Below are 22,783 nucleotides of genomic sequence, written 5' to 3' on the forward strand. Positions count from 1 at the left end.
ACTGCTCTAGGCTTTCAAGGCATCTTAAAGTCATTAGAGTGATCTCTAAAGAGAAATGTGAATTGAAACAGCAGAATTGAAACAGTATCTCAGTTCCATAATTTTCATTTGGAGCTGAAAGGAGTCTGCTAGTTGGACTAGCACCTTGTCCCCTGACCCTGTGAGACATGTAGATCCCACCCCTGGTGTCTAGTGGCATGAGATCCAGTGGGCTGAGCACATAGTGCTGGCATCTCCCGAAACATCCAAGGTAGTTAGCATGCTCTTCCCTAAATGTATAATGCGCATGTGTGCTGCTCAAAGCTGCACTGTACCAACACACCAAGGCACTGGTTCTCTATTGTTGGGGGCCAGGGGCAGACCATTTTGCTTCAAATAGAAGCTGAGAGAGTTGTATACTACCCTCAAAGTCCATCCCCTAGGATAATTTTAGTCTTCTTGTGACATCCCCAATCTTTATCACTTCAAGGATAATTTGAACGAGCCTTCTCTACATCACCCCTCTCTGGGGTGGTCACTAAGTGAAATTGGCCCCAGGGCTCCCTACACCCCAATGGACAGCCCGACCCTACTCCTAGTCCTCTCTCCTACCAGTACTGATAACTCTAACCTTCAAAATAGTCCAATGTAACAAGGATGGTATCTGGCATTGAGTTTGGCTTTTCTACGGTGTCTGTCCCCCCAAGTGGAGCTAAGCAACTTTATGGGATTATTCATGTGAAAACTAAAGTTACGATGTCAGAGAAAAGACCGCTTTAATTATGGGTTGGTTCAGCTACCCAAAAGACTTGAGGTTGAAAACCGACTGCTCAGAGAAGTACTCATCTTGTGTAAATGGGATTAATCTTCTGTGACATTCTTAAAGTTAAGAGATGTCATCTCTTGAAATACCACAAAGATCAAGATTATAAAATAAAATTTCAGGACTGCCTCATGGAGAAGGTATTTTGATACTTGGAGTTAGAAACTAAATCTTTGTCCTCTTTCCATGTACATTAATAAGTCTTTGGCTCCACAAGATTGTTTACTTTTTTTCTCCTCCCAATCAGCTTTTCGTTTGCTTGCTTGAGTTTTATCTATCTATTTATTTTAAGGGTTTTATTTTTTTTATTTTTTTCATAATAAATTTATTTTTTATTGGTGTTCAATTTGCCAACATACAGAATAACATGCAGTTCTCATCCCAAGTGCCCACCTCACTGACCGCCACCCAGTCACCCCCACCTGCCGCCTTTTTTTTTTTTTTTTTGCAATTTGGGATATTCTTATTATTTAAAAGGCCTTACAAATAAAAGCAGAAACAATCACATTAATCAAGTGTATTAACTCATAGTTCTATTAATAATCATTAAAATTGTGTGAGGAATACATTAATAAACATTGAAAATGATAGTATTTTCCCTGCTGTGACATTGTCAAAGAAAATAAGGAAAGTAAGGGTGAGGAGTTACCCAAACTGTCAGAGACTCGGGACTTTCCAACGGGGGTGTGGGGTCAGACAAGACTTGTTGTCCAGCAGCTTCCACTGTATTGCACGCTCTTTTCCCAACCGATGAGTTAGCCAGTGATCTTTTTTACTAGTTGCCAAAATACCAGCTTGTATCGGGATAGGTAAGTGATGGTTATGAGAAGGATCCTGGGACAGCCTCTGGAATCAAGGCAGGCAGACATGTGTCCCAGACGGGAGGCGTTTAGTGGCCACCCTGCAAACAGGTTGGCCCTCGACCACGGGAGCCAGGCCGCCGCTCACTGCGAGGACAGGTCCCCCCAGGGGAGGACCGGAGAGCTGGAGGAGGAACAGCCCCTCCAGCAGACAGGCGGAAAGCCAGGAGGGCTGCTTGCTGAACGCAGTTCCAGGTGGCCAGTCTCACCCCAAAAATGCATGCCTGACAGCCTGTATCATTGCTTCCTTTTCAGAGTGTCCATCATCAGCAGTGATGAGGACCCCCCGCTCTGGGTGTGGTGTCCATCTCCGAGGGTCCCTTTGTCATGTCCTCTGGGATCCATTCTGCTTGTGAGAAGCACAAAGGTCTTTTGTTGTGGAGGCCTGCCATGTCACGTCCAGGGGAACAGATCCTCCAGGCGTGTTTCTTCTCCTTCTGTCCAGGTGCATCCAGTTCACGCCTTTCCAGCCTCTGAGTCCCCACCGAAGCTGCATACCTAGGCCGAGGCATCTCGTGGCTCGCCGTCTCTGAGGACCTCAGGCGAATCTGGAGCTTCTGGGATGAGGTCAGACTGTCCTGCTGTGCTGCTGCGGGAAACATCAGGGGCAGTTGTAGGAGATGGAGTGCTGTGCTGTTTGGGGCAGCTCTACCTAGGAGTCTAGGGTTTCTTGTTGGACCTGCCTTCTGAGGATTTGGGGGTGGAGGTTGCCTGCAAGACGCATGTGTGGCATGAGCAAAGTGAAGCCTCCAGGCCCCCGGGGCTAAATGAAGGCTATATCCCCAGTGTCCCGGGGGCCCCTTCCCTGACTGTGGCCCACTGTGACTGCCGGGTCCTCCTCCTGCTTAGCTGTGCCTTTCCCACTGTCTCGGGGAGCCCTCAACCTGCCCATTTTGTGGAGGAGACTTTGTGCCCATGAGCATTGCAGGCAGCCTGGCAGGGATGATGTGCTCTGGTCTCGCACAGGAAGTGACTTTGCACGGTGCTCACACTGAGGGATGGACATGGGTGAAATTGGGAGTGGACGGTGGGTCCTTCCCCCCGATGGCCGCCTGCAGATTGAGAACAATCGATAGAGCCTCACACTCACATGGTGAAACGGTGCATGAGGTTACCCCCCAACATCCTCCAAGGCTTCGCTGAGGCTCAGGAGACCCCGGGAGATGGGCAGCTCCCAATTGAGTGGCAATCCACATGTCCCTGCTTGATGCCCGGGTCTGCTCTGTGCCCCAGGGATGCACCCCTAGTCGAGTTGAGTTGTGCTGCTCGCATGGCCCTGGGGCTCTGTGTGATGTTCACTCATTCCTCAGACACCTGAAGTGTGGGATCAGGCCACCACCCCAACTAATGATGTTCTGGGGCAACCTGTCTGCTGCCATTAGCAGTAGGAAGGGCAGGGCTGGGTCCTGCACAACAAGGGGGTGCACAACTCTGGGGGCCCTCTGCTACAGGGGCGCAGTGCACAGACATTCTTGAGTCCTGTCCCTCCAGGTTCAGCAGCTTCTGCTGGTCATGGCTCAGCCCCCTCAGGGCCTCTATGGGTTGAGTCCCATTCCCTGTAAGATGTACTCAGGTCATCCTTCAGCGCCTGTAGGGATCATGGCCTTCCTCTTGTCTCCTCTTATTGCTCAGCCCAGAAGGGCAGCACCCAGGCTTTTTGGGTGGTTTTCCTGAGGTGCCAACAAGTAGGTCAGGGAGGTGATAGAGAACATGTGCCTGTGTTGCTTCCTCTATTTCTGCCAAACTCACCTTGTTCCTAGTTCCTCCTTTTCTTCCAACTTAAATATTTCTTCCCTCGCTGCTTCCCTGATGTCCGTGGAAGGGATGCTTCTTGAGAGCTGAAAGGGAGGCAGAATCGGGCATGACCACAGATAACCAAGCAGGGAGTGGGGACACTGAGTGGGGTCACCCAGCAGGTACCCTTCCCTAGGCTTCTCCTACAGGGTGGACTCCATCCTGCTGACCCCAGCCCCACTCCCTGCTGGGCTGTTCAGGTCTGATCCCCAGACTCAGTGGTGAAGGGTCAGTGTGATGCTGAAAGAGGGGTAAAGAGGGCTGTAGCATCATTCCATAGACGGAGCAGGTGCCAAGACCCAATGCCTGCAGCAGACAATGGTCTTCAGGGTGGGCATCATCAAGGTGGGAGCTGGGGAAGAGCTAGGAACAAGTGCTTATGAGCAGCAGAGCGAGGAGGTGAAAGAGAGAGTGGAGGAGAAGAATTAATTACAGGCACAGTGTTGCTCCTTTCACGTGAATCCCCGGTATCCGTGGAGTTGTCTTCCAGTGCGCAGGGCAGCAATGAGGTTGGCATGGCCATGGGAAAGGAAATGGAAACTTAGCAGGGGTGAGAACCCATGGCTTGCTCCTCTTGGGATGAGGGACTCTGACCTCAAGATGATGGATCCTCAGCCCTGGGGCCTCCCTGCACTTAGTCCCTTCATGTCTACAGGGTGGAAGTGGGTCTCTCGTCTCCCAGCTGCGTGTCCCACCCGTAGGTTCTCTCCATGCCTAGGAATGATGTGTGTGTCATCCTGTCCCTCCTCTGGGAGGTACTGTCCCTGTGACAGTGTGACCAGGACATGACCTTTCTCTCTCCCTACTCCCCTTCCTCCTTTCCTAACAACTCTCCATTTCCTTCCCCTTTCCATCCTCCAACAATCATATTGTTCTTAAATATTGGTAGCCAAGGACTGGCAGGAGATATACTGGCACCCACTCAGTCAATCCCCTGAACCCTCTGTGTGAGGAGAAACTATCTTGGTCTGGGATGGCTGGGGAACTTGAATGAGACGGTGCCACACGTGTCCACATATCCAGTGTTTGCTCTTGGGACAAGATGGTCTTTCTTGGCACACGAGCCCGCCTTAAGCAACCTCATCTGTTCCCAGAAGTGTTATAGAGCAGAAGTGGAAATGAGAGGGTAGTCAATTTTCAAAATTCCCCCTGAATTTTCAAGTGAAGTGCTGGAAAATATCCAATAGGGTAGCCCACTGAACACATGGTGCCAGCCAGGCCTGGCGCTGAACCTTACAGGGAGGGTAGGGTGGTAGGGCCCTGGTGCAGGTCTGAGGACAGGTGACGGGGTGGGCATCAGGAGGGTGTAGGGGGACAAGGCCTATGCTGTGAGGCTGGAGAATTGGATGGTGAGAAGAACAGTGACCCTGTAGCCCTGCTAGCATATGTTCTGTCCTCAGCCTCGGCCGTTCTCGGTGACAGGTCCGAGGGATGCTTGGGAAAGACTGTGTGTGTGTGTGTGTGTGTGTGTGTGAGAGAGAGAGAGAGAGAGAGAGAGAGAGAGAGAGAGAGAGAGAGAGAAGCGGGCCCAGCCACACCTTCACACAGGCCGGTAGGTGCCTTGTGGCCAAGGAGCATCTCCAGGTCTTCAGTATGTGGCCTCTCACTCATGGAAGCATGTTTATGACAGACTGGTTTGTGTGGTGAAGCTGGCATGACCTAAGCAACCCAGGCATGTATGTAGTGACCGTAGGGGAGATGCCCCTTAACATCTCCAACTCTGGGAGTCGACTTTAAGGTATGGGAAATGGGTCAGGAGCATGAAGGTCCATTACACGTCATGTATCTTACACGGGACAGAGTTTCCTTCTCATCCACCTCTGAGCTCACATGACAACTTAGTTTCCTGGTTCTCAGATTTGGGAGAGGGTTGCTCTGGCACCCAGGTCATGTCCATCATAGGGCAATGACAAGAACGATACCCAATCTCTGCCACACGACTGCTGAGTGGTGCTGGGCAACAAAACCAAGCTTTGACGTTTGGCAGCAGAGAAGGGTGGGAAGTGCACATTGTATGGGATAGATCATAAGACAGCAAACCCAGGGAGGGGGATTAGAAATGCGGCACACACCGAAGGCCCCTGGACACAATTTCTGGTCCTATGACGTCAGTAAAATAGGAGATGAACGAATCAGATTGCTAGCCAGTATTTCCCTTTCATTTTTGATTTCTTGCCCACCCTCTGCATTCTCCAGAGTAGGAGATGCAACCCCAGGTTCCCAGGAGCCCTCTGCCACTGTTCCCTACCTGAGCCCTGTTCCCTACCTGCCGAGTCTTCCTCCCCACTGCTGGAGCCGTCTATGCTCTCCAGACACAAATCTGTAGGAACACAAGCATGAGCAATCCTGTTATTGGAGGGAGGGGCTCACCCATTCATCCTACTCTAGTTGAGTTCTCTGCGGGTCATGCGGCATCTACCTGCCTGACCTTTCTGGTGTGTTCTCAGATGTGCACTGTGCTTAGGGGAGTCAGAGACCTTCAACGGGGCAGAGATCACAGTTTCGAATTTTGCAGTGAGACCAAGCAGCTGTGGAATCCACTTCATCATGTCCATTCTACTCGCCCTTTACACTGTTCCCCTCCAAATGTGGCATGTGAAATTCCACCAGTTATGGAGACCCCTGACATGTGGCTAGGGTGAGTGAGCATTGGAGGGTTTATTTTCTGTAATCGTTTTCATGTAGTTATCGAGGTAATGATTGTGACAGATGGAGTATAGACAGACTCCCCTTGGACTGCAGAGCACTAGCGTCCAACAACGAGCAAGACATAACCCCTGCTCATTCCTCCTGCTTTAACTGCTGGCCCGTTAGCAACATCCACGTGTAGGTTGTCCTGGTCACACACACAGGTGCCAGGCACTATGTGAGCCCACTGAACACTAAAAGGCTGAGGTGAACACCTCGTTTCTAGGATAAATGGCCCCCAGAGGCGATGTCACAGCCTTCAGTCACAATGTCACGTTAAAAAAATGGAAAACCTGCTAAAATGCAAATGTGACCACAAAGGAACACAAATAGCCAAAACGTTGTTGAGAAACAAGAAGAAGGTGGTGGCTTGGTTATTGCAGATTTCAAAGTACCTGAGACAGCTGTACTAGGCAAGCAGCACGGTGCTGGCATAAAAGTAGGGACACACTGCAGCAGAATAGAGAGTTCCAGAATAAATTCACTCGTTCATGCCTTGTTAATCCTTGAGGAGACCACAGGATGGGGAAAGGATACCCTCTTCAACAGGGAACAGAATGAAAAGGCATCCCGAAAGTGAACCCCACAGCAATGCTCCTGAGGATGTAGATAATTTGAGGCTTTGTATGTTATTAGGCAGGGAGGTCATCAAGATGGACCGAGCTGATGCCAGGCGATCTTTGCTGGAGGAAGGAGGTCCGAGGAGAGGAGCAGGAAAGTGCGTAGAAACACTGCCTCTGACTCCTTCCTACAGGGAATCGAATCCTTATGAAATAGTCTGTCTGAAAGAGGGTAAACCCCAAACGCACAGGGCCTGTTACGGACAGAGTCCTGTGAGCCCGGCGCCGCTTTGAAGTTCAGCAAAGCTCCACTGCGTTGCGGACCTCTTCAAGACCGTTGCTTTGCTCCGGTTCAACAGGCACCGTTCCTACCTGCATCTCAGCTCATCCATAAGATGGGAATTGATTCAAAGACACTTTGCTGCAGGCTCATTCAATCCAAGGAAACCTCCGCTGAGTTTTATAATTGTTCATTAATCATTCATCATAAGGAAAATTAAGTATATAAGCTTTCAACCAACCGACATCCCTGCATTTTAACAAGGCCTACATCCTATTTCTTTCCAGTCCTTTTCTCTGCAAAATGCCGGTGTCCTTCAGGTCACTGGGGATCCCTTCACTCAGGAGCCACCCAGCCAGTGGCAAGTGTGTGACTGGGTGTGGGGGCACCTGTCATGAGCACTGGCGTACTTTTACCTGGCCCTGGCCCAGGCCATGTAGGCGATTTGCAACAACTTGGTGTTGGGCACCAAGTTAATGACAAAGCTTTACCTTGAGCTCCTATTTGCCCCTCACACTTCAGTGTGGGCTTATAAGTTGAAAGCATTATTTTTAAGGATAATGAAGCTCTTAGGAAATACTCTGAAATATCTTCCTGAATCTTCTCTGCTTGGACCCTGCATGAGACACATCCCCAGCTAGGACTGATGTTGTGCCCTTTGTTACTGACTCATCCCCCTCTGAGGAAAAGGAATACTAAGCAAACCTCCAGGTGCAGCTGTGGTGAGGGAGGAATGTGGCATCCTAAGCAGTGTGCCCGGTGGGGTGAGGTTTACTTTTGATCACTGGACACTAGGGTTGATTTGCATAATTGGGAAATGTCTCGTGAAGGAACACACACACTCAACGCACTGACCGGCACAGTCACGTCCCATCCACTCACATAGGACCAACCCCCAGCCGTCATACACACAAGCCACAATACCTAAATGACCTGCTTGCTTCCAGAGTCTGTAGAACATAGTCAACCTTTTTTTTTACTGGACAGTCATTTTTTTCCCACCACCCCACCCTCCATCGCAGTAGGAACCCAGGATCAGGGAGGCTCTCCAGGCCAAAGCAGAGGGGAAAGACCCACCTTGTGCATCAGTCACATTCCTCCTCGAGAAGTGTCTGATAAAGAAACCATCTTGGTCTCCCTCCTCCTGCAGTTAGTGAAAGGGAAACACTATGAGGATCACATCCCTCTGTGCACATCTGCACATGACTTTTGTTCTCTTGGTGACATTAGCAAGTGACTTGGAGTACAGTCCTCGAGTCAAAGATCACAAAAAAGTAGTAAATGTGACCTGCAGGAAAGGCTCCAAATTTGAATGTCAGATCTCATAGCTCCATTTTGTTCAGCAAACAAGCTATGTGACATGAAGGAAAAGCAACTCCTAGAAAATGCTTGATGCCATTTGTTGTGTAACCAATGGTGATGGTTCTAAAAGCCCCTCTAAATTTGGTATCAGTGGGTGATTGAAACTCGGGACTAACTGGCAGTGCCAAGGAAATTAATTCCTTGGAAATGGAAAGAAAGCATCAATTGCATTTCCTATGCAGAAAATGACTTTACCTGAGAGAGCTGAGGTTTCTTCTTCCGCCTCTGAGTTGGGAATTTCCTGAGTCAGGGACTCAACTGGAGCTAGGAGGACACAGAGCCAGCGTGAGGATGCTGGAGGGGCTGCCTGGGAACTTGTCAGGGAGTTTGGAAGGATGAGGACAGGAGTCAAGTGTGTGCATGTGGGTGGCTAGGAAGTACGGACTGCGCTCCCCTCTATGGGGCCTCACCCTGTCCAGGATCTGTGGGCTCTCCAGGAATATGTGGCCTTTCCTATATGCACTCAACACCAGTGACAGGCCCAAATCATTGATATGTACACCTATAGCTGCCCTTGTTGACATGACCATGGAGGCCTCTGGGTAATGTTGGGCCGTGTAGGGGGCTTTGGTAGAATCGGTGTTTTGAGAGAAGGACCCAGTTGCTGGATCTCCTTTGCTGCCTACTTTGAGAGCTAATGACACCATGACTGAGTGATTAGTGAGCATCAATAGCCCAGAGCCACATTCGGACCAACCCCTGGGTTCCCACCTTGGCTGTCAACGTGGGGGGGGTCAAGGGTTTGGGTCATTCATCTCTGCCCCATCTCCTTCTCAGGAAAGTAAATGGAAGCATCCTCCAGATATAGCTGTGGTGAGGGAGGGATGAGCATGTAAGGGGTGTCACAGTGATGAGATGACTTTGGAAAGCTGACCCCTCGATTGTGCTGCAAGTGTGGGAATACCTCCTGGGAAATCACACACTCACGTTCACATACCACATAGATACACAGACACACACATACTCGCTAGTGTGGACACAGACGCCCTTTGACACACATGCACACAAACCATCACCTCCTACATGCCATAGTTCCTCCAGGCCCTGTACAACATGGTCTCACAGCTTTAGTGGACAGTTTTCTCTCACCACACCCGGACCCTCATTCCCAGGAGGAATCCGGGATCAGAGGCCACACTTCTATTGACACGAGATTTCACTGCCAAAAATGTTACTTTAAAATACATACAGTTTTGGATAGTCTCAGCATCCACCTGCGATTGGAGAAAAGAGAAAAACAGTGAGGATCACACCATCATGTACCCTGTTTGCAGAGCTCTTTTGTTTGGTGAGAACTGAAGGAGACTGGGTGGAGCACAAAGGTTGGGTCAGTGTTCCCCCGCTCCGGTGAAAGAGGACCCTGTTAAAGATGCTTGAGCTTTCAATAACAGATCTCTGAAATCCAATCTGATCAACTGATCCAAAATTCTTTTTGAGAGGGAAGTACTTTCTGCTGTTGAGGGTGCTGTATGCCACAGAATTTGTAAGGCAGGCTGCCCTGTTATACCCCCCTTTTTGTGTCTGCTGTCATTGGCAATAGTCTTTCATTCACCATTCTCCCCACAAAGGAGACTGCTTGTCTCATCCCTCAGGTGTATTATCCAAATTTGGTCCTGTGTTCCTTGAAGTAGAAACCAATGAAGCAACCTTCCTTCTCAGAGAAAGAGAGGCAAGCTTACCTCAGGGAGAGATGAGGCACGTTCCTCTGCCTCGTCCGTGGGAAGGTCCTCGGCTGGTCCCTCCGTGGGATCTAAGGACACAGGGTATCTGTCAGGAAATAGGTTTTGCTGCCCAGGAATGGCCTAGGGAGTTTTGCTTGAGGTGAACACGGGGACACGGTGCTCAGGTGTGAACAGTGAGCAAGCAAGACCCGACCTGCTGTTGGGCTAACTTCCTCGATGGACAAAGAAATGAAGAGCAGATGAGCAAGAAGGAAAAGGAATCTGGACTTTGCTTTCAAGCTTAATGGATCTATATAGTGAGCAATTGTCAGTCTCAAAATGCAAAACATTCGATGCATTCTGCATTTCATGACTGTGTCCCCTGAGTCATCCTTCCCACTGTAAAGGCCAGCCACCTTCCCACTTCTTCACCTGTCAGAGGACCAGTTCAGCTTCCATGCCTTCACACATACTGCTATGTACGTGTCCTCTATTCCTTTGGATGGTTATTTTTGTGTGATGAAATAGACGTTGTTGATGCTATTATTAATAAGTAAGTAATGCTCTGCAGCCCTGTTTACAGTCATGGTGCTGTGTACTTAGCACTGCCATCTGATCTACATCCAAACCTTTCCATCCTAAGGAATCTCTGTCCCCATAAAGAGATGAATGTTCCTCCTCCCCTCACCTCCTGCCTCCAGCCATCCGAGTGTCGATTTTCTGGGTCTATGGGTTTGCCTACTGTAATTTGATCCCTTAAGTGGGGTCAAGTAATTTACTTCTTTCTCCCTATGCCTTCTTTCAAACAGCATATTGGTTATTCAAGATCTATCCGTTTTGTAGCATATTGAGCCATTTGGGGTTTTTTTATGGCTGAGTTACATTCTGTCCTGTGTGCATATCACATTTTAGGTGTCCTTTCATCCCATGCTGGATTGGGGGGTTGTGCCTATCTCTAGCTCTTAGGAAGACTGCTGTCGCGAACATGGGTGCCCAGATTACACTTGGAAATGCATGTTGACTTCCATGGTTATAGTAAGGTGATCGACTTGAAACAGTTAAATTTGTACATTTGAAGTCATGGAAAAATGTGTCACTGCATTTTGTACTGTTCTGCTATTTGTATGTCACTAGTGAAAGAATTATTCTTAAATCCACTTAATGAGTAAATTCTCACAATACCTTCTTCTGTGTCACTGATCGGGTATACCCGGTTGTGCAGAGAGAAGCGCACTTTCTTAAATCTCTTCTTTCTCGAAGTGGACTGGGCAGCTTCTGTCTCATCCTCCCCACAGGTTCCTGGGAAATGCATAGCAATAGAAAGCAGTGTTGGCATCTTGTGGGCAGAAGTCCATGGGGAATTAGTCCAAATTGACTCTTGTTTCAGCCTTCTACTCCCCCTACACAACTGTTGCCCCATGGAGTGTCATGCCTCCAACTTGGACTTAGGAAGACTTTGCATTGAGGTGTGCACTGAACCACCCCCATAGACAGGTTTTGTGGGCAAATACCCCGATTTATCAGAGACATTAAAGCAACGCAGCAGGGATCCCTGGGTGGCGCAGCGGTTTAGCGCCTGCCTTTGGCCCAGGGTGCGATCCTGGGGATCCAGGATCGAATCCCACGTCCGGCTTCCGGTGCATGGAGCTGGCTTCTCCCTCTGCCTGTGCCTCTGCCTCTCTGTGTGTGTGTGTGACTATCATAAATAAATAAAAGTTTAAAAAAACAAAAAAGCAACGCAGCAAAGCACCATGAGCAGGCCTTATGTCCTGGGTTCTCATCCTACTTAGAAGGTGCACGTACCTGACAGAGTTCCAGAAAGCCCAATGTGCCTCGGTTCCCTGTTCTGAGATGTGGAAGTGTCCATACCACCTACTCACTGGAGTGCTGTTAGGAGGCGAAATGGGATTGACTGCAAGTAGAGCCCTGGGCACAGTGAAGGTTGGATGCTTCACAATTGCTTTGTAGGTATGCAGCACTCAAATGGCTACAGAATGAGTTAGAGGTCTGGTCTTGGGTGGATCTAGACAGGGGACTCAGATGGCTCCACAGCATGGAAGGATGGAAGTTCCCTCTTTAGCCTTCATATGGAAATGACGCTCTAGAGCTCATGGAGGCCACGTGACAACCCGCTGCTGGAATGCCCATAGTAGCACCATCAGGAGGGGAAGCAGGGGGATAACTCATGGTTTACAATGTAGGCTTTGATAGATAGGGAAATGAGGGAACTTTCCAGAGTGGCCACACTGTTGTGTGATGGATCATGGACAGGAATTAAACTCATGATGCTGACTGTTCTGCATTTGATCTAAGGTATGGTCTAGGGACCTGGAATAAAGCCTGTCCAAGGGTAAATGTAGCTACCCTGGCTGGAGGGAGTGCCTCCCTGCTCCTTCCTTCTTCCCTCCTTCACACCTTCTCTCTACTCCCAGCTCTCTTCATCCTCTCTAGACCCTGTCAGGGCAGGGGACAGGCTCCTGTCTCCTCTTAGACAGTCCCCTGCCTATGCACGGCCTCGAGACTCCATCCCAGGACTCTCTTTGAGGACCATCCAACCATCCATGACTCGCCTACAGATGTTCACTCCACCTCCCCGATGGCCAGGTCCCTTCTCATTCACTCCAAGGCATTGCTCAGACAGCCACTGAAAGCATCCACATCAACCCCTGAAAATACCACAGGGAATCCCAGTTTCCTTCCATCTGAAAATGTCTGGATTTAGACTGCTCACATTTGCTTTCAGATTTTGACATCTACACTGAGAAGAGCTGACCTTTCCCCGTCATATGTTGCCAGGTGATCCATAAGAGCAGTGTGGTGTGTTTCCTGAGTGTGTTCTTTATAAGAATATGGACAAAGTTGACATATAGAAGTAGACATTCTTTTAAATGTAGAAGATATATAAGGAAGCCAGCTTCATCAAACAATCAAAATTAAGTAATGCAGGAAAACCAGAAAAATACATTCATCTTACAATGTGGACAAATGGGACGGTGGAAATGAAAATGCAAAAAAAAAAAAAAAAAAAAAAAAAAGAAGAAGAAGAAGAGTTTCTGAACCAGTCAGCAAGCCAACTTGAGAGAACAGAATTCAGAAAATCAGAATGAACATACCTTTAAAACAGCATTTCAGATTTCCCATTGTAGGGAGCGTCTCACCTGCTACAAAACTGCACTTGATTGGCTCAGAGAGTGACAGTTGGAATTAAAGGTGAGCATCATCACATCACCGTGGTGATGGGTCATGATAGAACTTTCAGAGTGAAGGCAGGTCTGCACGTGCTGCTCCAGCTGCTGCTGTCTGGCCCAGTGGTATCCTCACAGACCAAGTGTGGCATTAAGAGGACATGTCTTTTCTCAAAAATGGAAGGTGGCCAACACCCTATTCCCTGTTTGTGAGAACAATGATAGCAGAGAAAGTGACCCACACTCTAATAGAGGTGACAGTAAAAACTTGCAAGGTCAAGAGGGATCAATCATATTAGGTATCAAAAGAGGTTCCTTTCTTGATTAGAAATCCTCCTTCCTCCCATATCTGCTATTCCTCAGTTATCAGACACTTTTAGAGACAACATTAACATTTGCTGTAAGAGCAATAGAGAACAGTAATTTGAATTGAGTTTTTAAAATCCTTTCCATTTGATGAGTCCTACGTGATAAATCTAAGTGATGAATCACTAAATTCTACAATTGAAAGCAATATTACACTATATATACATTAACTAACTAGAATTTAAAATAAATTTTGAATTATAAATCAATAAATGAATTTCAAAACCTAAAAAGCCATTTTCTCCCTCTCAACACATAATTATCAAATTAGATAAAGTCCCCTATTCTATTAAGTTTTATCCTTTTCCTTAGTATGTAACTTAACTTGTACACTTAGTTATCTCAATCGCTATGAATTGCTTGAGTATTTCCCTGGTGCTATGCCTATTGATGACCTACTATTCACTGAGCGAGTAAGAAAACGAGACTCCAAATAGCCTCACTGGAGGGTTCCATGAAAACACAGGGTCAGTCCTTTCTTTCATCGAAGCATGTTAGCTAACGAAACTCTAGGGTTATCTTTGTGTTCACACTCATCATGCATCAGAAAGTAACCCCATCCTCGTGTTGTGGTCACAAGTCCCCGCCATACAGATGTAAGTGACCAGTGCCCAAAAAATAGAAGAAGTGAACATTGCAGCATACACCGAGGGAGTTGCCATAATTTAAAATGAAGGAGATACACGACACTACAGAATGCTATGAGACAAATCTCTGACATTGCAGATTCATTCCAAGCATCTAGAACTAAGGAATCATTGGGTCATTTAGGAAGTACACAGAAAATTGCATTAGTACTCATGGCTCTCTATTTTCTCTAACAATTACCTCATTGAGGGGTGATTGGGTGGGAAAGAGCAGGTAATAGGACATTGTTCTAAACATAGAATTTTATTTTTTTTCCATTCATCTTTCTATTTTTTTAATAAAATAATTTTTATTGGTGTTCAATTTACCAACATACATAATAACACCCAGTGCTCAACCCGACAAGTGCCCCCCTCAGTGCCCATCACACATTCACACCCAACCCCCTGCCCTCCTCCCCTTCCACCACCCCTAGTTCATTTTCCAGAGTTAGGAGTCTTTATGATCTGTCTCCCTTTCTGATATTTCCCACACATTTCTTCTCCCTTCCCTTATAATCCTTTTCACTATTATTTATATTCCCCACATGAATGAGAACATACATTGTTTGTCCTTCTCTGATTGACTTACTTCACTCAGCATAATACCCTCTAGTTCCATCCACATTGAAGCAAATGGTGGGTATTTGTCATTTCTAATGGCTGAGTAATATTCCATTGTATACATAAACCACATCTTCTTTATCCATCCATCTTTCGATGGACACCGAGGCTCCTTCCACAGTTTGGCTATTGTGGACATTGCTGCTAGAAACATCGGGTGCAGGTGTCCCGGTGTTTCATTGCATCTGAATCTTTGGGGTAAATCCCCAACAGTTCAATTGCTGGGTCGTAGGACAGGTCTATTTTTAACTCTTTGAGGAACCACCACACAGTTTTCCAGAGTGGCGGCACAAGTTCCCTTTCCCACCAACAGTGCACCAGTTCACATTCCCACCAACAGTGTAAGAGGGTTCCCTTTTCTCCACATCCTCTCCAACATTTGTGGTTTCCTGCCTTGTTAATTTTCCCCATTCTCACTGGTGTGAGGTGGTATCTCATTGTGGTTTTGATTTGTATTTCCCTGATGGCAAGTGATGCAGAGCATTTTCTCATGTGCGTGTTGGCCATGTTTATGTCTTCCTCTGTGAGATTTCTGTTCATGTCTTTTGCCCATTTCATGATTGGATTGTTTGTTTCTTTGGTGTTGAGTTTAAGAAGTTCTTTATAGATCTTGGAAACTAGCCCTTTATCTGATACGTCATTTGCAAATATCTTCTCCCATTCTGTAGGTTGTCTTTTAGTTTTGTGGACTGTATCCTTTGCTGTGCAAAAGCTTCTTATCTTGATGAAGTCCCAATAGATCATTTTTGCTTTTGTTTCTTTTGCCTTCGTGGATGTATCTTGCAAGAAGTTAAGGTGGCCGAGCTCAAAAAGGGTGTTGCCTGTGTTCTCCTCAAGGATTTTGGTGGAATCTTGTCTCACATTTAGATCTTTCATCCATTTTGAGTTTATCTTTGTGTATGGTGCAAGGGAGTGGTCTAGTTTCATTCTTCTGCATGTGGATGTCCAATTTTCCCAGCACCATTTATTGAAGAGACTGTCTTTCTTCCAATGGATAGTCTTTCCTCCTTTGTCGTATATTAGTTCGCCATAAAGTTGAGGGTCCACTTCTGGGTTCTCTATTCTATTCCATTGATCTATGTGTCTGTTTTTGTGCCAGGACCACACTGTCTTGATGACCACAGCTTTGTAGTACAACTTGAAATCTGGCATTGTGATGCCCCCAGATACGGTTTTCTTTTTTAAAATTTGCAAGGGAGCTTCTCTGTACCTAATACCTGATGATGCCACGGCCTCAAGTCTTTTGATTTTTCCCCACCCATCCAACGGAGTGGCAGCATTGGGCAGTGCCTGGTCCCCAGCCAAAGAGCCAAGATGCATGGGCCGATATGAGCTTGAACTGACCTATTGTAGGAGACGTGGTTCTTCATAGCTGCCAGTAAGTCGCAAAATTGGTTCCAAAGAGTATCCCATGTATGGCAGAAGGAATGCTGTGCTTACATTGTATTCCACATGAGGATAGTATGAATCACTCACTGAAAACCCATCTGCTAATGTGCCCTAGGCAGACCCTGTGCTGGTCTCTGGGAATGGAGTAAATGTGACACAAGAGCCAGAACAGGGGCAACAAACACACACACACAAACCACTCTTGTATCGGGGTGTCGATGGTAAAATCCACTGTGGCAGCCACATGTGGTAGGAGAATCCAGAATAGGGCATTTTTCTTTCTCCACAGGCAATCTGCCCAAGTTCCCATAGCTGGATTCGATATTGCAAGTGCCCTCTAAGGACGATCTCATGACAACTGAGCCAGGCATACGGATCTGAGTGAAGGACAAAGGGTGGCAGCGGGACACAGGAGTAAGGGCAAGCGCAGCCACACTGCCATCTGAAGTACTATCAGATGAGCAAACTTCCAGTTAGGTAATGCGAGGAATTAACTCAATTCCAATTGGTTATATCATGGAATATATATACTCTGCATCTATTATATGACTCATAGTGCTAGAATATTTTTAGGACTACCTGAAATTCTTTATAAATGACTGAAAAGATAAATGAATGAAAGAAAGGAATGAGGGAGTTTATATGATCTTCAGCTAGATCAAAAAGTGTGTGCCTGTGTAGAGAACTTGAGGGAATAAACGAAAATCAATTACAGGAAACTTAAGAAAGTGTAATCATCTGACCAGAGGAGCAGCATTAAAAGAGCAATGAAAAAATGTTCAGACTCTACTCTCATTTGGGGGGAACAGTCGCAATGAAGCAGAGGCTTTTAGGTAATACTTGTTGTGGTGTCATAGCTACTAATTTCTGAATTCATACATCTGGAGGGATGTCCAGAAGGGCAATGGTTGTTGCTTCCAGCAGGAGAACCTGGAAGGCAGCAGAGAGGAGCAGAAGGGAAACTGTGATGTCAGTGTATGGTCTATGATAGCATTTATATTTTCTAGATGTGTGTTATTTTTGTCGACCTTATTATAAAAAGTGTGCTTTAACGTATCCCCCCTTCCAATTGGTGGCATGAGACACCCACTTTACTCTGGTCATGGTGAGGAAATCAAACAGGGCATAGTTTGGGAATGCATGATTTCTGTTCTATGATTTGGGGGAGTCTCAGTAAGGAAGACTCTCTGGCTATGGGTTGGAATCCTCTGGAGGTGACTCCCTCCATGTCTGTCGTTGAGGCTGCATTTGGCTAGAAGGCCTACAGGAGCCCTGCCACTGTCAGGGCTTCTTCAGAGCAAGCCAACCTCTAACTTGATGGCTGAGGGCTCCTCAGGGCAGTGACCCAAGTGGCCAATGGAAACGATGAGCTTTTGCAGCATAAACTTGAATGTTACACCATGTTGTGTCCAGGGGACCTTGCAGTGGCAAGTAAGCGCCAATTTCCTCTTTGATTACAGCGAAGTGCGTATCCCCACCTCTCAATGGGAGGAACATCCAAGAAATCACAAGCCAGTATTTATCCTGCCTCATGGATATAAAGTCTTAAAGCTTCTCGCCAGCCATGCTAGCCCTCCAAAGTCTGTGGTGCAGGACATATAGCCCTTTGGATGAGGGCCTAGTGGAAGGCCAAGGTGGGTTGGACTCCTGCCTCTACTATTACGAGCTGTTGGTGAAGTGGACACATTTAGATCAGCCTTACAGAATTTTTATATCCCAATGTCTGCCTACGTTAACCGTTGGTCTGTGGAGAAACTGCTTTCTCCACTCGCGCATCAGAGTGTGTTATGTTCTCGCTCCTAAATATGTACATATTCAATGTGCAGCATTGGCACATATATTATTCTGCAGTGAAGCTAAAAACTAAAATCGCTAATAGAAAAGGCATCCATCAAACTTGTTGGATCCTGGTTCTCTCCCTCATGCTTAATTTCTGCCTTGAGCTACATGTTCTGAGACTTTGCCCTTGATATGTCTTGCCATTCTGTGAAATCTTTTATTTGGACATCATCGTTTAAATGTAAGGAAAAGTGTGATTCTCACTGCATAAAATATTTTCACTTTTAATTTCATTTCTTTAGTCATGATACTCTAATTAATGATGTTAGTCAGTAGTGAAGTTCTCAGATGCAGATAAATTATGTAGATTTTCATTCCAGTGGTAAAGTCCTGTGAACAACTATAGGGTCTCAGTTGATTCTCTATATTTTTCTTCTGTTGTTAAATATTTCTGACCTGAGTGCAGGTAGTACGTAAAATGTAAGCAATCTAGATTATGAAGCAATGAATCCAAAAAACACTGATATATATGCAACATTTAAAGCAAAGTTAATGTCCCTGCTAATCCTGTTAGCTATATAAGCAGTTTTCTACAGGGTTGTTTTCAGTCTTTGTTTCCTTCAATCATTGTACCCCTATCTGACCATGTGTATGCCATCTTTACACAAATGAGATGCCATCATATTGTACTGTTTTGCAAGTTGGCATGTAGAAGAAAATATTAAGTGGCATATTTCAAAATCTGTAATGCACCAACCTCACTCATGTGAACAGAAGCTCAGTATTGCAATGGACTTCGGTAGAGGAAATACATAGTGAGCTAGTTTGTTCTCACAACTTTGCTGAGTGGGAATCCTCTACATATTTGTTTGTTTACCTCAAATACAGATATTCTGTAGGTGAAGTGGGAATGTGCAGTATGGTTCTTGAAAGAGACTAGATGCAGCAGTATCCTGGATGAAGGTGTAGCAGGGGTTGATGATCAAGGCTACAAGAGGGAATAACAGATGGTTGGCACATGGAATCCGTGGAATCCAGTGATGAAGGAGGCAGAGAGTTGACTGGAGAGCAAGACAGGTTTGAGGGAGAAGAGGGATCATGAAAGAGTTTGGAGCCAATGATACATGGGGAAATGAGGAGGAGGAAATGAATCAAAAGCTGACCAGGGCTGCGATTATTCTAGAGAGGTAACCAGCCAAGTGCCTGGAGTGTGGCAGGGAGGAAAAATAATTTTCAATTTGCCAACATATAGAATAACACCCAGTGCTCATCCCGTCAAGTGCCCAGTTCAGTGCCCGTCACCCAGTCACCCCCACCCCCTGCCCACCTCCCCTTCCACCACCCCTAGTTCGTTTCCCAGAGTTAGGAGTCTTTCATATTCTGTCTCCCTTTCTGATATTTCCCACTCATTTTTTCTCCTTTTTAAAAGATATTCCTAATATTCTTAAGTCTGTGATGACCTTTTCTTTTCCACATAAAAGAAGTCCCTTCGCATTTCTTGTAGTGCCATTTTAGGGGCGATAATCTCCTTTGAGTCCTGTTTGTCCGGGAAACTCTTCAATTCCATCAATTCTGAATGATCAACTTGTTGAGTGGAGTAGTCTCGGCTGTAGGATTTTTCCTTTGCTACTCTGTTCTGGGCTGCAAGGTTTCTCCTGAAAAATGCAACTGATGGCCTGAAGGCATTTCCCTTACATAGCACTTGTTGTTTTCTCTCTTGCTATTTCTAAGTCTATTTTATCCTTAACTTTTGACATTTTCATTATTTTGTCAGGTGTGGGTCTCTTTGGATTGCTTTTTTTGAGCTCTTCATTCTTCCTGAATCTGGATGTCTGTGAAAGAAGTTTTCATAGAATATTTCTTCAACTATGTTTTCTGCCCTGTCTCTCTTCTCCATCTGGGACCACAATAATGTGAAAGTTTCTTTGCTTCATGATGCCCAAGAAATCCCTTAATCTGAAATATGTGGGAAATATCACAAAGGGAGACAGAACATAGAGACTCCTAACTCTGGGAAATGAACTAGGGGTGGTGGAAGGGGAGGAGGGTGGGGGGGTGTGAATGGGTGATGGGCACTGAGGGGGCACTTGAGGGGATGAGCACTGAGTGTTATGCTGTATGTTGGCAAAGTGAACACCAATAAAAAATAAATTTATTATAAAAAAAAGAAATCCCTTAATCTATCCTCATATTGTATACTTATTTTTTTCTTTTCACTGATCAGCTTCCAAGCTTTCCATCACTTGGTCTTCTAGACTGCCAATCTGTTCTTTGGAACCCACAAATCTAGTTTAGATTCTCTCCATTGTATTTTTTGTATCTGTTTGTATTCTTTAGCTCTTTTTTCATTTTTTTATATATTCGTATATTTTTATTGGAATTCAATATGCCAACATATTGCATATCACTCAGTGCTCATCCAGTCAAGTGCCCCCCTCAGTGCCCATCACTCAATGACCCCGTCCCCCCGCCCACCTGCCTTTCTGCCACCCCTTGTTCATTTCCCAGGGTTAGGTGTCTCTCATGTTTTGTCACCCTCACTGATACTTTCACTCATTTTCTCTCCTTTCCCTTTATTCCCTTTCACTAATTTTTATATTCTCCAAATGTATGAGTCCTTTTAATGTTTTTTTTTTAGTTTATACCTTCTCTTTGTTGAAGTTCTTACTGAGTTCTTCCACTTTCCTATCCAATCCAGTGATCATCTCTTATGATCATTAATTTACACTCTTTAACAGACCTATTGCTTATCTCTGTTTCATTTAGTTTCTTTTCTGAAGTTTATTGTTCTTTCATTTGAAGCATATTTCTTTCTCCTCATTTCGACTTCCTGTGTTGTCATTGTTGTTGTTGTTTTAAAAATTAGGCCTAGGGGATCCCTGGGTGGCGCAGTGGTTTATTGCCTGCCTTTGGCCCAGGGCGCGATCCTGGAGACCCGGGATCAAATCCCACATCAGGCTCCCAGTGCATAGAGCCTACTTCTCCCTCTGCCTGTGTCTCTGCCTCTCTCTCTCTCTCTCTATCATAAATTAGTTAATTAATTAATTAAAATTTTAAAAAAAACAATTAGGCCTAAAATCTCCTTCTCAAAAAAAAAAATAAATAAATAAAAATAAAATCTTCTCCTAACTTGAAGGGATGGTCTTGTGTATGGTCATTCCCTGTGTAGACTGTGCACCTGGTGACTGATTGTCTGGATGGAGCTATGGATGGCATGTGCTGGGAGGCGTAGGGCATTTTGTACTGGGGCTGCCTAGAGGAATAGCTGGAACTGAAAGGGGTCTGAGCCAGGGTGGTCCCAGGTTTCTCTGTTCAGAGGGCACCCTAGTAAGGCAGCTGAAGGTGAACTGGCTGCAAACTGGTGTCTGTCAGTGCACTCAGCACCAGGGTCACCCTGGTGTGGAAATTCGGCTAGATTGGAAAGCCAGGGGGGGTCCTAGTGTGCTCCCCAGAGAAGAAACCCTAGTGGAGTGGCTGGGGTTGGGATTCATGCCAGGAAACTGAGGTGCTGGATGAAGAAAGCTTCCTGCCTGGATGGTTGAAGCCAAGCAGGCAGGAGCCAGGAGGTCTCAGGGCACTCCACACGAGGAGGGCCCAAGCAAGCCTTTTGGAGAGAAATTTCTGTGGACGTGGACTATTCTGAGGTTGTCCACCTGTGGCACCTTGGCAAGACAGCCGGATATGTAGTGAGTGCTGATCAGGGCTTCTCAGTGTGTGCTGCTCTGAGGCTGCCTTCTTAGACAGGCAGGGACTGGTGTGGGCTGGGAGCCTGAGTCCGGGTTGGTAGGTGTGCTAGGACTTCCAGCTCATGCTCCTGTCTACATTGTCAAGTTGGGAGGGATATTGTAAACCACAGCACTTGCCAGCGCCTCCAACAAGGAGAGAGTCCCAGCCACCACCCTGCCATTTGTCAGGGTTGTAAGACAGTTTCCTTTATATTCTAGTTGCTCTTTTCAACTCCAGCTTTTCTTCTGTACCCCAGTGCTGACAAATCTGCTCATGGCCCCTCAGTACTATCCCTCCCCACTGTAGATTGTTGTATCAGGACTGGGGGTTCCCTTCATGAGCATGTATCTGTCTCTCTTGCTGTTGGTAGAGATATGTGTCCACAGACAGGGTGAGTTCAGGTCTGTCTACATCACCATCTTGGATCAGCTGGATTTCTAGTTTAATCATGCTTCTAGTGGTTACCATAAAAATCCCAGGATGCTACTCTAAGCCTCCTGTAGCCCTGCAAAGTTATCTGCATCCATTTTGGCACCTCTGCTTTCATCAGAGTGAGAATCTTCCTGTGGTCCTTGGTTTTAAACATGGAGCTTGCATCTGACGGACTATCTCACCTGGATCACTCAGTTTTATCTCCCTGTAGACCTGAGCTCTCAGTAAACTTCACCTTATTCATAATACAGTGGGCATTATGCACGTGGATTAAGCCTTGCTCACATTGGTGTTTCCTTTTGCCTTTTGATACATGTATTTCTCATGATTGTGCTCCCATCCATGTGTCATCATTTAAAAATATTTTATTAATCTTTTATATATCTGTGTAGAAGAAAATAGGGTGTCTCCCAACATACCATCCCAGTTCCTGCCTGACAAGTCTCTTTCAGTTTGTACTGGCTGGATTTGGAGTAGTGGTCCTGACTAGAAAATGATGGTTAAAATTAAAGTGGTGGCTGTTGAGAGAAGCACCTGGACTTGAAATATATATTTTATAATTAATTTTATAAAATGTCTTGATTGCATGTGGGTGGTAATGTATTAGAGGGTTTTTTAAATGATTTTATTTATTGATTGATGAGAGACA

The 22,783-nt window shown here is 46.1% G+C and overlaps 3 long non-coding RNA genes across 3 annotated transcripts in view; 1 reads left to right on the forward strand and 2 right to left on the reverse strand.

The window, feature by feature from the left end:
- The window catches only part of LOC144299387 (uncharacterized), an 87,772-nt gene that overhangs the window by 46,329 nt on the left and 18,660 nt on the right, over nt 1-22,783 (reverse strand). The window lies entirely within an intron of this gene.
- LOC144299359 (uncharacterized) overlaps nt 1-22,783 on the forward strand; it is a 37,638-nt gene that overhangs the window by 9,230 nt on the left and 5,625 nt on the right. The window contains exon 3 of the long non-coding RNA XR_013366109.1: nt 2,108-2,229. This is a non-coding gene — a long non-coding RNA (uncharacterized LOC144299359). The remainder of the gene's footprint in view (nt 1-2,107; nt 2,230-22,783) is intronic.
- Nucleotides 1,321-8,104, reverse strand: LOC144299358 (uncharacterized). Its single transcript, XR_013366108.1, has 4 exons — nt 8,062-8,104; nt 5,723-5,776; nt 3,412-3,500; nt 1,321-2,251 (listed from the first exon to the last, which is right to left on the reverse strand). It is a non-coding gene; the product is annotated as an uncharacterized LOC144299358 (long non-coding RNA).

The sequence above is a fragment of the Canis aureus genome, chromosome 27 (assembly GCF_053574225.1).
Source record: "Canis aureus isolate CA01 chromosome 27, VMU_Caureus_v.1.0, whole genome shotgun sequence".
NCBI classification, from domain to species: Eukaryota; Metazoa; Chordata; class Mammalia; order Carnivora; family Canidae; genus Canis; species Canis aureus.